The sequence below is a fragment of the Parus major genome, chromosome 2, assembly GCF_001522545.3.
Source record: "Parus major isolate Abel chromosome 2, Parus_major1.1, whole genome shotgun sequence".
Lineage (NCBI taxonomy): Eukaryota > Metazoa > Chordata > Aves > Passeriformes > Paridae > Parus > Parus major.
Window position 1 is genome coordinate 76,823,474 of NC_031769.1, and position 14,759 is coordinate 76,838,232.

The window sequence follows — 14,759 nt, forward strand, 5'->3', positions numbered from 1 at the left end:
CCAAAAAAACAAAACCCATCAGGTTAAAAACCTCACCTGTGCCCCTCTTTCAGCCTTGCAAATGAAACTTCCTCGCACTTACAATCACAACAAAACAGAAGCAAATCCAGGCTTCTCGCAGCTCAGAGGGCTTTCCACACCTTCCAGCTCCGGCTGCAGGAAAAGCCGCCTCCCCTCCGCGCCCCGGCCTCCAGCTGCTGCCCTGCGCTCTCCTATGCCCGGGTTTGCACCACAGGAGGGAGCACTTTGTTCAGTTTACTGCCAGAACCTGGTTTTCCCGGGATCCAGGCGAGGAGAACAACCGCAGATTCCCGTATGTAGCGATTTTTCCCAAGCCCGTTTACCCCATAAGCATGTTCGTAATGATGGGGTTTCACCATGCTATGCAAATTTTAGGTATTTCTTAAGATTTTTATTCATGTAAAGTAAATTTTATAATGAATGTCTAAACTCTAATTACAGTTTAATTCCCTGTTGATTCTCTTGGTTATATAGTCATTTTTTTCTGGGGCTCAGTGCAAGAAGCTAATGTAAGACATATCTAAAATTTTATATTTTCAGTGGATATTATTCTCCTCTCCTATATAATTACTAGCTACATAAATTTCAAAAATTGACTGCAATGGCATAGGCAGACACAAGGTATTATTTCATAAATTTGCAGGCAAAGCACATAAAATGAAGAGCTTTGATCAAATTCCAAAATAACAACTTTGATAAGTCACTACTGGAACACCTCAATCCAAATTTAAATCCTGACATAAAGACAGATGTAAGTCCCTGATAACAATTTTAATCTGAACAACCTGAAGTCCTATGGTGGTTGGCGTATCTGAGTCTGGTTTTACTAGACTGGTTCTGTTTATACCATAAGAAGTGGTGCTTCATGCCTACAGCCAGGTAGGGATATGTGGGCTGTGAACCCTCCTTTACCCCAACATTTCTGGCTTCAGCTCAATTTATAACACAAACCATATGTGCCTCCCAGGAGGTCCTGCACTAGCCATCGATTTTGAAAGGCTTCTCTGCTCCACTGAAGTCTGCATGCAAGGTTTTCCAAAGATGGATATAGTTGCTGTTCTGACATACAATTATCTGGGTTATTTCTGTCTCTTACCCCAGAGTTACTTTTGTGCAAAAAAGCAAATGTGTTCAGCTATCATAATCTTCCCTTACAATTCATTCATGCCAGGCTTCTCCACTACTGCCTGTAGGTTCAATCTCAGACTATTTGCTCCATTTGCACTGGTACTGAAGAAATGGCTGAATAAGGTATTCACTGTTTGGCTTCTATGGCCACAAAAATGTTTTTCAGTTAACAGCTGGAGCGATCATATCAATGTCTTGATAGCTATCAGAATTGGCTTCTCCTGTTTTATTCTGTGTTCTCATTCAGCTACAAGAATGTCAGTAATGCAGGAGCAAATGCACACCTGACTGGATGATCTAACTGACATGGCAGCTACCTACAATGTACCTGCTAAAAGGCAAGAGAACTGAGTGCACAGAAGAGTATTAAATACCCTCAGAGAAGAAAAGCATAATTCTTTGCTCCACTACTTGGTGATCTGATTTCTGCAATGAAGGATGCTTACACACTTACTGAACTAAAACATTATTCTGTTTGAAACACAAGTTTTTTGATTCCTGCCTTGAGAGAACTCCTGGTTGTGAACCCCAGCACCATGGTTCCAAAGACACTGTTAGCCCTGACAGTCCCTGCGAAGCCTCCCCTGGGACTTTGGCCACACCTGCCCATGACCCAGTACCCCATTCCAGCTCAGCCCAAGCCATCAGTCCCTGTCCCAGCTACACCACTCTTGTCCTTGATCCCATCCCTGTCTCTGACCTAATCTTTTTTTGACTGAAACTTCTGGATGGACCCTGGGTCTGGTTTATCTCCTTGTCTTTCCCCTCTCTCAGCTCCTGGCTCCTCCTCCCTTGTGGATTAGCCCTGTGCTTGTTGCTCGGTGTGGAATTTTGGTGAATCTAAACTACTACACTCTGCAATATCTCACTTGTCACAAGGGCCTGCTGGCACCTCAATTAGCTGTGTAAAGGCAGAACAACATGCAGTTTTTTTGAGGTAACTCCAGCTTAAGCCATTTAGTTTACCTGACATACTGCTCCTTGGTGAAGGTACTTGTGACATTGGTACCACAGCTCAGCTTTCGGATTCAAGCTGGGTCACGTGGGGCCACTTGAGCATCACCTACGTCTGTACTTTAGCAAACACAGTCTTATAAGTAAAACTCCTAACAGTGCCAGTATTACCCTTGAGTCAAAGAAGAGAAATGAAAAGATGGACAAATTTTTCTGACAGGGACAAATATTCCTGAGAGCCAGCTGTTGTTGCCACTGTTGACATCTGTTGACATCACTCCCATGCTGGAAGCTGACTGTGGGAAACCCTGGGGGCTCATTGTAGGAGATAAATTTATAGGATCCTTTGGTTTTCTTTCTATTGTTTTCCTACTGCTTATAAACTTATTTTGCATACCTTACTTGTCCTTTTCCACCCTCTCACAATGAACGGTATCTCTAGATCAAGAACTGACTGAAATGAGGTGTTCTGGGGATCTATGGTGACTGAAGTGGGCATGGAAAAGAGTTTAAACCTTCATAAATGACAGCAGGTCTAGACCTATACCTATACAGACACCTTTCTCAATCTCCTTTATTCAAGTGCCTCTCCCAACTTGGAGGCACTAGATTTAAAGCTGTTTCTTTATTGTGCTATTTGTGCCAACAGCAAGCTGCAAATGGCTTGTGGAGAGTCAAACAACTACATCTGAGGAAGCTAAAGCTAATAATATTTGTAAATACTGAGACTGAAGTGGCTCCCCCAGAAAAAGGGTCAGATTGTACTTATGCCTCTAACCCATTATTCCTCAACTAACAACATGTCCATAGAGTTGATGAGGACAGTCCTGCATGCAAAAACACTCCTCTGCTTCCAGTCAGGAGCCAGTTATAGAGATTTCTCTGAAATCAAAATGTTAGCAGTAGATGGTCACAAAAAGGACCCAGTGCTTCAGACTACCAAAAGCAAGTGTGAGCAGCTACGTTGTAAGTTACGCACCTCACACCTAGAGGACCTGTCTTTTCACACCAGAGATGGGTACATTCTCAGAGCATGGGCCATACATTCAGCCACAGGATTCTCCATGTTGGAGCAAGACAGGCTGTCTGCTTCCTGAATGCTTCTTTGAAATGCTACACTACACTGATATTTTTATTTTCACATTTTTACGTGCCAAGTTTAGTTATAAGAGAGGATGGGTGAAAGTACTTGAGCTTTAAATAAGCCTCATAATGTGCACCACCAGCTGTTTGTAGCTGAATGACAGAGGGCCTGTAGCCAGGCTATACCTTTGCCTTTATTGGGTGAATCTAGTGGATGCTACAAATGAAAGAACATATGGGGATTCCTGACATATGGTAGGATCAAGGTTGTCACAGTACATAAATCTAACACTAAAACACACAAAATAGTTCAAGCTTTATTGAAAAACTTCTGAGGGAAAGATATAAAGGCCAGTGGGATCTGTGGAGATGCAGAAGCTGATAACTGACAGAGCACAGAAGTATCAGACATTGCCTGCTTTATCAGCCACAGTTCATTGACCAGTGTAACTGGACAACTTCAGGTAGTAGAAGCAGATGCTGCTTTTGCTTGCCCAGCAGCTCCTATTTGTTTAGGGAGTGGTAGCAGCCTTGGTGACAGGCACGACTGCTGTTGACACCACACTGCCATTCTGTCCTTCACTGAAGATCAGGTAATTTTGGTAACAGCCACTCAGACCATGCAAACAGCACCTCCAGCTTCTATTCAGTGAGTTAAAAAGCTAATAACTTTCCAATGAGACACGAGGGTATTATCTTTTCTCATCAAAATCACTAAAAGAAGCCTCACTGCTGGTAGGTCTGACACAAAACTCAGAGGACAAGCCACCTGTTGGAATGGAAAGTTTTAACTTTCTGCAAATATTTTCCAAGTGTTCTTTCTGGAACACCATCATTTCCAAGATGGTGAAAGTCCCGAGCACCTTCCAGAAAAGCTGTGACCAGCAGTTCATGGCGTGACCTTGCAGTCTAGACTTCCTCAACATGGGATTTTTGTGAAAAGGAATATGGTTTTACTTCTGGTCAGTCAAGTTCACAAATTCCAGCTTGTATTGACCCCATCTGCTCTTTGGTCTTAAGCAAACTTGTGTGTTTTAATTCATCAGTCAGGATAACAAGGCTAATACCACACCTGGAGGAAAGTGCCAGTTCAGTTAATGTGTCTTGGGTTCCATGAGCTCCATAATCTTGAGGCTGAGCTGTTAACAAACAAAATCTCTTTTGGTTACTACTCAAATAATTGATGGGTTTTTGCTGCAAGTATGTTTGCCACTGCATTAGCAGGAGGGCTTTCAGGCAGCTATTTATTTGAACTGGGAAACTGAACTGGGAAATGAGAGCACAAAACAATGACCAGTGAACAACAAATTATTAGAGTTTAAGAGATGTTTTAGCTCCTCTTTTTACTCTCCCTCTCCACTCTCTCCCCTTCCTGCCCTTACAAATCAGTACTTTGGCTCCTTGGCAGAGGTAGGGGTTTATACCATCTTTCACCAATGCAAAGGGAATGTAAGGGATCTGCAGGAATTCATAATGTGAGTAAAATTGAGTCAAAATTCACTGAAAATCAGGTCACAGTCATCTTGCTTTTCAGTCTTCCATCTGCACAGTCTGTTCTGTTGCCATGTGGGGCCACTTTTCCCAGTCATACACTCCCGTGTGCTGTAGGTCCTATCCAAGGCAAGCAGAGCAGTAAGGCTGTGGTGCTGGCTAGGCTGCTCTACAGTGTGAGGATCATAAACAGCATAAGCATGGGTGATACCCCTGCAGTGGGAATAACAGAGCCTAAGAAGCAACAAGGCCATATTTAGTGGGGGCTGTATCCCTCTGTTGCATTGGTAGTTAATGGCTGTGATCTTGGCTCAGTCACCTCCTGCTGCTTGCCCCAAAGTAGCCAAATGACCAAAATTATGCACCAGGGAGGAAATGCACTGCCAGAACTGCGTCTAGAGCAGATGATTTCCTCCTTGCAGAAGAGAAGAAGGGTATTGGAGGGGTTATAATATCAGCTCAGGAAGAAGCTAACCTACACATGATTTTTGTCATGGAAGCTGCCAATACTAAGAATAGAAATCCTTACTGTTGCACATAGAAGAAAAAGCTGACCATGGTATTTTGGGCTAGTCATATTCTGAGAAAACATTGGTTTTCCAGAACAGATGCAATAGGCATACTTCTGAGGATTTCATGGTGAATTTGCAGTGATGTGCAATGAATGCATAGGCATGTGCATGTTCTGAAGCTCCAATCTTGTTCAGTCTACAATCTACATCTGGTTTTCTTGTTCTGCCACTTCTACTCAGTGTCTGATTGTTTTGTGTGCTGAAGTTGGTCATGTAACAAAGCAAATCCTCTTACCTTCTTTCTTTGCATATTGTTTTTTAAAAGCCTGTTTTTAAGAAAAAGTATAACCTGGCCTAACTAATTAGGCCTCTGAGCAAAGATGAAATTCAATAGTAGAGGATAAAATATAAGCTTTCCCATGTTGCTTTCGCACCTGCTTTCTTCTATCTGTAGAAGCAAATACTTGCTAGCCATTTCCATAGAACTTTGGAAATTTTTAAATTATTTTGGCAAATTTTACCAGTTTGGTAAAATGGCAAAAAATTGGTAAATGGCAAAAATTACCAGTTACAGAGTTGGCATTTCTCATGGAGGAAAAAGCCTGTAGCCAGAAATTTTTAACAGTCATAAACCAGTTTAGTCACAAACTAAAAGCCACAAGATGCCCCAATCAGACAAAGAAATGGGAAGCTTGAAGGAAGGCTGGCTTCTCCACCTGTTCCCTGTAACCATTGACATTTTTAAATCTGCTTTCAGCACAAAATGCAAAGGTACTTGAAGCTGGTACAGCTCATTCCCAATACAATGCAATGAATGACAGATGCTGAAGTTTTGCCTCCCCTTCCAGCCTTCTGCTGAGGATAGAACAAGATTTACCTCAGTAAATAGCAGGAATGTTGAGTTCACTACAAGGTCATTGGCCTGTAAGGAATCATAGGAAGAATATACTGCAAGCTCCTGCACTGTTATGATACAAAGGCTGAACCAGACTGTTTTTACCACAGTATACTAAAGTTGATATTGTAAACAAAAATTACATGTCAGCAGTTTGACTACAGGTTGCTTTCCATTTGATTGCTTAATTATCAGTTTCTGGATTTATGTGCAATCCAATTTTATTGATTACTGACACCTTTCAAAATAAAGTGTTTGAATGTAATATTTCCTCTCCTCTCTCCAAACAACTCTAAAAAATCTACTTTGAGACAAAAGGGGGGAAAAAGGCCATAAATTGAAATTACTTCCTTACCAAGAAGTTTTCCCTGACAATCTGAATTGTACATCTTTCCCTGATACTCAGTCCAGTAGCAAAATAATGCCTTGAAAAGCCAGATTTCAAGACTAGAGACACATCACAGCATATTACAAGACCTGTTTTGAAGAGTTACATAGTCCCATTTTCTGCTTAAATCAGGGCAATCATTAATGCTGTATTAGGCCTGCCATGGCTTCATCTGAAGAAATCTTGAAAATCTCTAGATTTCGAGACTCTACAGCATCTTTCATAGCTTCTTCTGGTGCTGCATTACCATCTTGGTGAATGTTTTCCTGATGTCTTATTTGAACCTCCTAAGTCACAAAATGTGTCCCTTTCTCTTGTCTGCTTTGTGCTTGCTACTGGAAGAAGAAATCTGTGTCATCTTTATAACTTTGCTTTATTTTATAGGCTCCTTACAAATCTAAACAAGCCCAGCTCCCTAAATTTTACTTCACAGCTTGTGTGTTCTGTGTCCCTTGCCACCTTGGCAACCTTTCTACAAGACCATCTCCCTCGTGAAGTGTGTCCCAGAGCCAGACATGTTAGTCCAGCTGTGGTCTCCCAGGCAGCAGATTGAAGCAAGGAGTAACCTGCCTTGATCTTCTGGTCATGCACCCCTTAACCATTTGCTTTATTCATCATGGGAGCAGCACAGTTGTCACATGTTCAGCCTGGCGTCCGCGGTCACGCGGTCACACCAAATAATGCCTGTAATCCCAGCCCTTTATCAGTGAGGCTGCTATTCTTCCAGGCAGTTCCCAGCCAGTACTGATACATTGGGTTATTCTGCCCCAGGTGTACTTGTCCTTACTGAGTCACATTTCCTCAGGCCACAGCGAACCTGTGAAGAACTGTGAAGTTCTGCCATTTGAGGTGTCAGTAGCTGCCTCTACAAATTTGTGGAGGGTGTGTGCATCATTAAGACTGTGGATGAAACACTGGATAATATGGACTGTAGCGCTACCCTCTGAAGAGCTGCATTAGTTAGCAGTCAGACCTCAAGCCATTGAATTCTATCCTTCGAGCCCAAATTTCTACTCTATTCAAGACCAAACTTCCTGAGCTGCTAGGTTAGGTTTGGGTTAGTAGGAGGTGATGTCAAATTCTTTACTAAATTCAGATACATTATACTCATCAGTCTCCCCTTGCCCTCAGTCAGTCATTTTGTCAGAGAAGGTAATTGGCTAGCGAAGGAGGATTAACCCTTTGGAACTGTTGACTAGCCCTCATTGCCTTCTTGTCCTTGGCTTTGACAATGTCCAGAAGACACAGCCCTCGGCTACCTCTCCTGATTGTTATTTTCTATGGCTAGAAGCACCACAATCACATCAGCCATCTCTGTCAGCATCCACTTCTTCCCACAAACTGAATATTTCCTCTAATGTGTTATGCCCCCCTACTCACCACCTCTTTCCAAATATATGCTAGTACAGACAGGGCTCTGGGGGGAGGTTTTGTCTGTGAAGTAAAAAGGATTTATTACTTCAGTACTTCAGTCATTTCCATGTTTACTACAAGACCCTCTCCTCATTCATCTACTGACCCACCTTTTCTCTGAGCTTCCTTTTCCAGCTAATGTTCCTGCAACATCTCATATTGCCCTTTCTGACTGTGGCCAGTTTTAGCTCCAGACCCACCATCTGTTTTGACCACCCTGATTTTGTCTCTATAACATTTGTCCTAATGCATTGCTCAGCAATATTGTTACACACTTATTTCCTTGTCTTTGTTCCATCTTCTTTTGCACTAGTTTTTTTGTGTGTTTTAGTTCATTGAGAAATTCCTGACTTAGCCAAACAGGCCTTCTGCCAGAATTCCCAGTCTTCCTGTTCAACAGGATGGTTTCTTCCTGAGGTCTCAAGAAGTTTTCTTTAAAAATTAGCCAGCTTTCCTAGGCATTTTTCCCCTTCATGGCTGCTTCCCAGGGCACTCTGCCTAGCAATTCCCTAAAAATAAGCCAAAGTCTGCTCTCCTGAAATACAAAATCCCAACCCTGCTGCTTTCCTTCCCAGCCCTCCTTCAGATCCTGAGCTTAATCATCCTGTGGCTACTGCAGCCCAAGCTGCCAACCATGACTGCATTTTCCACTAGCTCTTCACAGTTCATGAGCAACAGGTCTGGTTGAGCTCAACCTGTGGTTGAGCCTCTAATATTTGTATTGTGAAATTATGCCCAAATTTAGTGGTTTCCTGGACTGTTGCCACATTGTTGACGTCTAGAGGGTTGAAAAGCACAAGAATGAGAGCATACAACCAAGAAACATTTGCTAATCATTTTAGAAAGCCTCATCTTTTATGTCTTCTTGGTCAGGTAGTTCTTACAGACTCAGTGTACCCTTCTCCTGGGCTCTTGACATAGGGATATGCTCAGTGAGCATGTCCTCCAGCGTTATGCAGAAACACTGGACAGTCTGACTCAATAAACCTCCCTTCTCCCTTGCTTGTACCCTCTTTTCCCCTGCTCATCCTTCCTATAAGGCATGCCTTTACTCCTCTCTGATCATGGCCTTTTAGTTACTGTTAAGCAGGGATTCATGCCATACAAAGGGGAATACACATACACTATCTGCATTCAAGTTGTCCAACCTTGAAGCCTGCTTCTAGCTAGCTACCTGTTCACTTTCCCAAGTTATGCAAAACCTGCTCTGTTAAATGCTTCATATTTTGGGGTGAATAGAATTCTAGGACCTGTCCCTCTTACCCTTCTGCACTCAGGGGTAGATGTAGTTGTGAGCTGAAAGGGAACAACACAGTTCTTCCCTGTGACATGTCTCACAAGCTCAGACAAGGTGTGAAATTAGTCACTAGACAAGCCCCAGCATTCTGATTCAGTCTTTCACCCACACCTGCATTTGCAGCCTTGAAAATGCAAGAATGGCTAGAATAACAATGGCTTTGCCTACACTGTGATACTACAGTTATGCTGCACATAAGGACATTCAGACTGAGGAAGAGAGCTTGCTCTCAACTTCAAAGTAGTCAGCACATTCCTTTAACTCAGGAAACTCTCATAAAAATGTAAATATATCCTATTTCCTATTGTGTTCAATAGTGCCTATATACATACAGCGATACAGTTCACAACAATCTTTCATGGAGCTCCAGCCAAGCTAAATGCTTTTGAAATGCTAATGAACACAATGAAGCAATTCTTCATAACCCAAACCACTGCCATGCACTCAATAAAAGGAAAGCATCTTTAGGAAAGGCTGTCTGTCCTGCTTCACATGGGAAACACTACAGGTTTGGTCTGCAGAACTTCCGAGTGAGAATCCAGACCCACCTTCAAATGCTCACATGGATTTCATTATATGCCTGATTATTTATAATGCAGCTATTTTAAAATGTGTTTCAGCTACAAATCAGGAAAATTATACTTACAGTCCATGTAATAAGCTATAAGTAAGACTGTGCATGGCTTGTGTATGCCTGTTGAATTTCTGACGCCAAACAAATTTCCTTTCCAATGTACTTATAAGGAAAACAGAATCTTAATGTAAAAGGTAAAAATATATGTGTGAATAAGCAGATACCCCCTGAAATATTAAGACTCACTAATGGTAATGGAAAAGCACTTTAGATTACTTTGGATTTGTTGTCTGCATCTTAGGGCAAATACCAGTTGTGGAGAATTAATGTTTTCTGCATTTGCTATTTGCTGATAAGACAAAGAGCTTTCTGGATTCCAGGTTACAGGACAATGTTGACAGTGGCACTGTTGATGTTCTACGTGAAGGAAGATATGGAAAATAAAATGCTTGTAAACTGAAATGCAAAATTTAAACTTTCCACCATTCTCTTCACAGCTTTGAACCTATCAGGCAGTTTTATCCAAGAGTGACAACAGAAATCTTTCATGAAAAGCTAGCATGTGTTCATTTCTGGAGGGACTTCAGTTTTGCTCCACTTTAAGGAAAGGTTTTATTGTCAACTTGCACCTGAAGAACATCAGAAAGTATTGATATGAGCATCCTGAATGCCTTGGGTTTAGGATAATGTTTGGGCACATCTTTAGACAGACAATTGAGTCAGGAGGCAAAAAGTTATTAAAGGCACATTAAAAATGTTTCTCTTAAGGCACATGTACGTAACAAGTCAGCATGTCACATAAACGAGACCAGATGTGCTGTGCAGATGTTGGATGGCCTGGTTTTACTGCACACGTGCTTTGCAGTTGCTGTGTGCACATGCAGCACACAGCATATGTGTGTGTGTGGTAGACACTGGACACCAGCCACAGGGATCTGGAAAACAAACTTCCACTTGTTACAGTAACTTCAATTGCTCAGAGTTCCTTCTTTCCTTGCGTAAAGATGTTTTTGATACTTTAAATCTAGCAAGGCCAGTAGGAGGATCACTTCCTTCAAACTCTGTGAAGCTCTGGAGTGCATAATTCCCATAGTTTCCCAATTGGATCCTGCCTTTCAGAAGAGATCACAGAGCACTACAAACTTGTGCACTACAAATATCACCCACTGCTGTCAAAGGAGTTCAAGGCAATGTAGTTTTTGAGTCCAGGATGATGGGTGGTCTTCCTAGACTCTTGGCTTTCCGCAGTGTGCAAATCCTCTCCAGTAGTGTCTTAAGTAAAACAAATGATTTGTCATGTGTCTGGTCCCTGCTTTGAAAAATCAGGCATAGCTTTCAGAGTGCCTCCCTGGGAATAAGCCGAGCAGCACTGTTTGCTGCACTAGTGTGTCCTGCTCCTTTAGAAATTGGGGAGCTACCCAGTTGATTTAATGCTGGTGACAAATACCCTTGGAGACAGTAGATCCATTCCATGCAACATTTCTATTGCTAGAAATGACATTATTAGAAAGCTTCATGTTACTGCACATTTACCAATCCAAAAATCAAGCAGGATCCCCTTAGGGATGGTTTTGTTCAGAAGGGAAAGACTCGTTCAACTATTTACAATTTGAATGAACTTTTGAAGGAGTAGAATGTTCAATTTATCCTTCAGTTCTACAGAAATAGCAGATTTAATAAGAATCAGACTCTCAGAGCATAAAAAGGGCTATTTTTTAACAATTAAAATTATTTAATTTTTTCTTAAAATGATTGCTGGCATTGCTATTGGATATGCATTTTATGCTACAGGAGCATGGTGTTTATAGTCAGCTCCTAAACATCTTTATAATTTCAACCCAGCTAACAACCACCAGAACTAAACAAGATCTGAGCAAGGTCATAATAGTAGTTTCATTAATAGTACATGGGTCTATTTGGGAAGTGTAAAATATCTGAGATTTCTCAATTGTATTTAAAAATTGGAACATAGGGTGTTATTTTTGTTGACATTTGTTGGGCTTCTAGTGAGCAAATAGGCTAGAAGGATACTAACAGGAAATTCTGTTCACAAGATAAGCGGCTGCTAGTCCCCCAAGCTTCAAAAGTTCATAAGGGCCAAAAAAATTTCTTTCTGTCCCTGATTTAATGAATAGTCAGCATTCCACACCAGCCAAAGGAAATGCTTTGGGGACAGTTTTTACAGAGGCAATCAAATCTTGTGTTTGTGTGAAGAAGGACAGAGCTTGCCATTTGTTTGTGAAATAACAGTTTCAAAGGTTATGCTTTCACCACAAAAATCTTGAACTGTTGTCATTCCAAAATGTTTGAGAGGCAGCCTATTTTGTAACTTACTGTTTAGTTTCTGGAAAGAGTCTTATTCCAGAACATGTCATTGTTTTTGCTTTGGAAACCCTCATGATTTTAAAGCAGTTTTCTTGAAAAGTGTTCTGGTCTGGCTTATGATCATTTAAATGCAGCTAACAGATAACTGCTTCAGTCTTTTGGGTTTTTTTTTTAGGTGGTTGTTTGTTTGGTTTTTTTTTTTTTTTTTTGTGGCCCAGATATGCTAAAGCTTTCAAGTAAACCCAAAAAAGAAAGAATAAAAAAAGCACATCAGTAGTAGACTGCACAATCCATTAGAGAGGTCTTAAAATGTGTGTGTCTTCAGCAAATTTCTCAGGGCTGTGTGGTAAGACATCTTCAGTTGATGTAGGTGACATAACCTCATTTATTACTCCTCTGCTTATTTACATCAGTCAAAGCTTCAGACCTTGTGAGTCACTGTTAACTCTGGATATTCTATGTTTCTTTGGAAATATTTTCTCTTGGAAAAGTGGTGATTTTTATACATAAAACATGTTCCAGTACTGTCATTGATAGCAGTGATAAATTTAACTTTAGACACTATAACTTCATATGAAATTGTGAAATAAAGTTGAAATGCAACAAGTTAATGCAGGTCCTGCATGAACTATTTGTAGATGGGTGGTGACATTTTAGAGCCCTGAATTCCTTCCAATGGAAAAAATATTCTGTAAGGAGCTTGGCATTCATGAAATCTTAATCCAAAAGGTAATAAGCCATGCTCATTGCAGGGAGATTGACATAATAACTTCAAACCTTTCACAAGCCAAATGACAGAAAACATAGTAAGCCTTCATTCAAATTGCTCTTCAGTACTTTTCAACATATAAGAGAAATAAAAATTAATGTTCTGCTAAAGTTTGGTAATCTGACAATGGGATCTGACAGTCTAGACAATAAAAAATATGTACATAATGCAGCATTAATTGTTTTCACTAATGCTATCATTAATAAAATTTGGATTTTCTCAGGTCTTGTGTAATGAGGGAACAGAGGACCACACAGCTGCTCTGAGCATGTTGCATTCAAACTGCTTCTGAGCCATGGCCATTCCAAATTGACACGGATTTGAGTATTCAGCTGGCTTGGACCAGAATGGAACCAAGAGGTCCAACCATTTTCTCTGATTTCTTTATCAGTAATGCAGCCTCAGAAGATTCAGGAGTAACTCATTTTGGAAATGACACTGTGAAAAGGGAATAAAAAAATTTTCAGGAATACCTTGGTTTCAACATGAAAAATTATACTTTTTTTTTTTTTTTTCTCTATACATAGCACGTTGTTTTCTTAATAATACCCAAAGTGCACAAAACTAGAAACAAGTTGTGGCATTCATAAACACTGATTCCTGTTTTCACATTTGAAAATATATATTCTCTGGAAAAAGTTGAATAGTTTGATTTTCTTCTTCTCTGTTGTTTTTTTTTTCTTTTTATTTTTAATAGAAAATGTTCTTTTCAAAACAGAAATAGATGTTACAGTTTTGTTTGAGTTTTGAAAGCTTTAATTTTATTAGAAGAGAGAATGTTCTTTGAATTTTGTTGTGTTTATCTGCATGTGCATTTCATTATTGTGTATTTATATAGAAAAGCTTGTATAAAATGTCACTAATTAAATTTCACTGCATTGTTTTAGAAATTTATTTAAATTTCTAGTCTACAGGAAGCTTGAATTTCACCTGGATCACATTTTAAGTTAGTCATTTATATTTTTGAATGAGCACACTTCAAGACTGAACCATTGCACTAGATCATACCCACTGAGCTTGGACAGAAATATCACCTTTTACTACGTGCCTTTTTTCCTGACCTGGGCTTTTGTGCTGCTTTCACTGTTTTCCTCAGAGTCACTACTTGGGTAAGCTGAAGTTCCTGCCTTCCCATTGCTAAAAGGAGCCCTCTGGGTCGAGGTGGATGCTAGCATGTGGCATCTTCTTACAGTGCTCTCACTGGATTAAGTCAGTAGGTTCTTCTGCTTTTATTTATATTATCATTCACATTTGTGTCACTACATAAAAAGTGTTGAGGGTCTTTGTCTGAAAGATGAACTTCCCAAAGGCTCCTGTGGAACTGGTAAGACTCCCAGTTTGCTAAATGGGAAAATCAAGTCTGGCCTGTCTCTGGGACCCAAACACTAAACTGAGCATATCACACTTAGCTAAGGTGCTGTCTGAGGCTTCCTGTCACAGCTGTTCCAGGAAATGCTCAAATTCAGCTTTCCAAGCTGTCCTTCAAATTCATCCAAACAGCTGCCAAGGAGCTTTTTAAAGCAATGGCAAGTCTGAGATTTGCTGAGACAGAAGGTGAAGGCAGCTGGTTTTAGTCATCAGAGATCATTTGAATGTGACCATGTTTTCCCTGCTAGGGACAGAGACAAACCACCACAGGAACAAGGAGCAGTGACTTTTACAGGGACATTAGTGCTTGCTTTACTGTCACTGGGCACGGTTACCCGAGTTCATGCCATCTTTCTTCACACAGGGAATCCAGAATATTTTGAAGTGGTATGCTTCAGCCTACCCTGACATACTCAGAGACAACTCAGCTTTCCCTCCCACTCAGTTATTCCTTCTCAAAAATCAATCTGGCATTTTGTAGGGTAAATTTTCACTTCAGTATGACATCATCTATGTCACTACTCCATGGAGTCACTGAGCT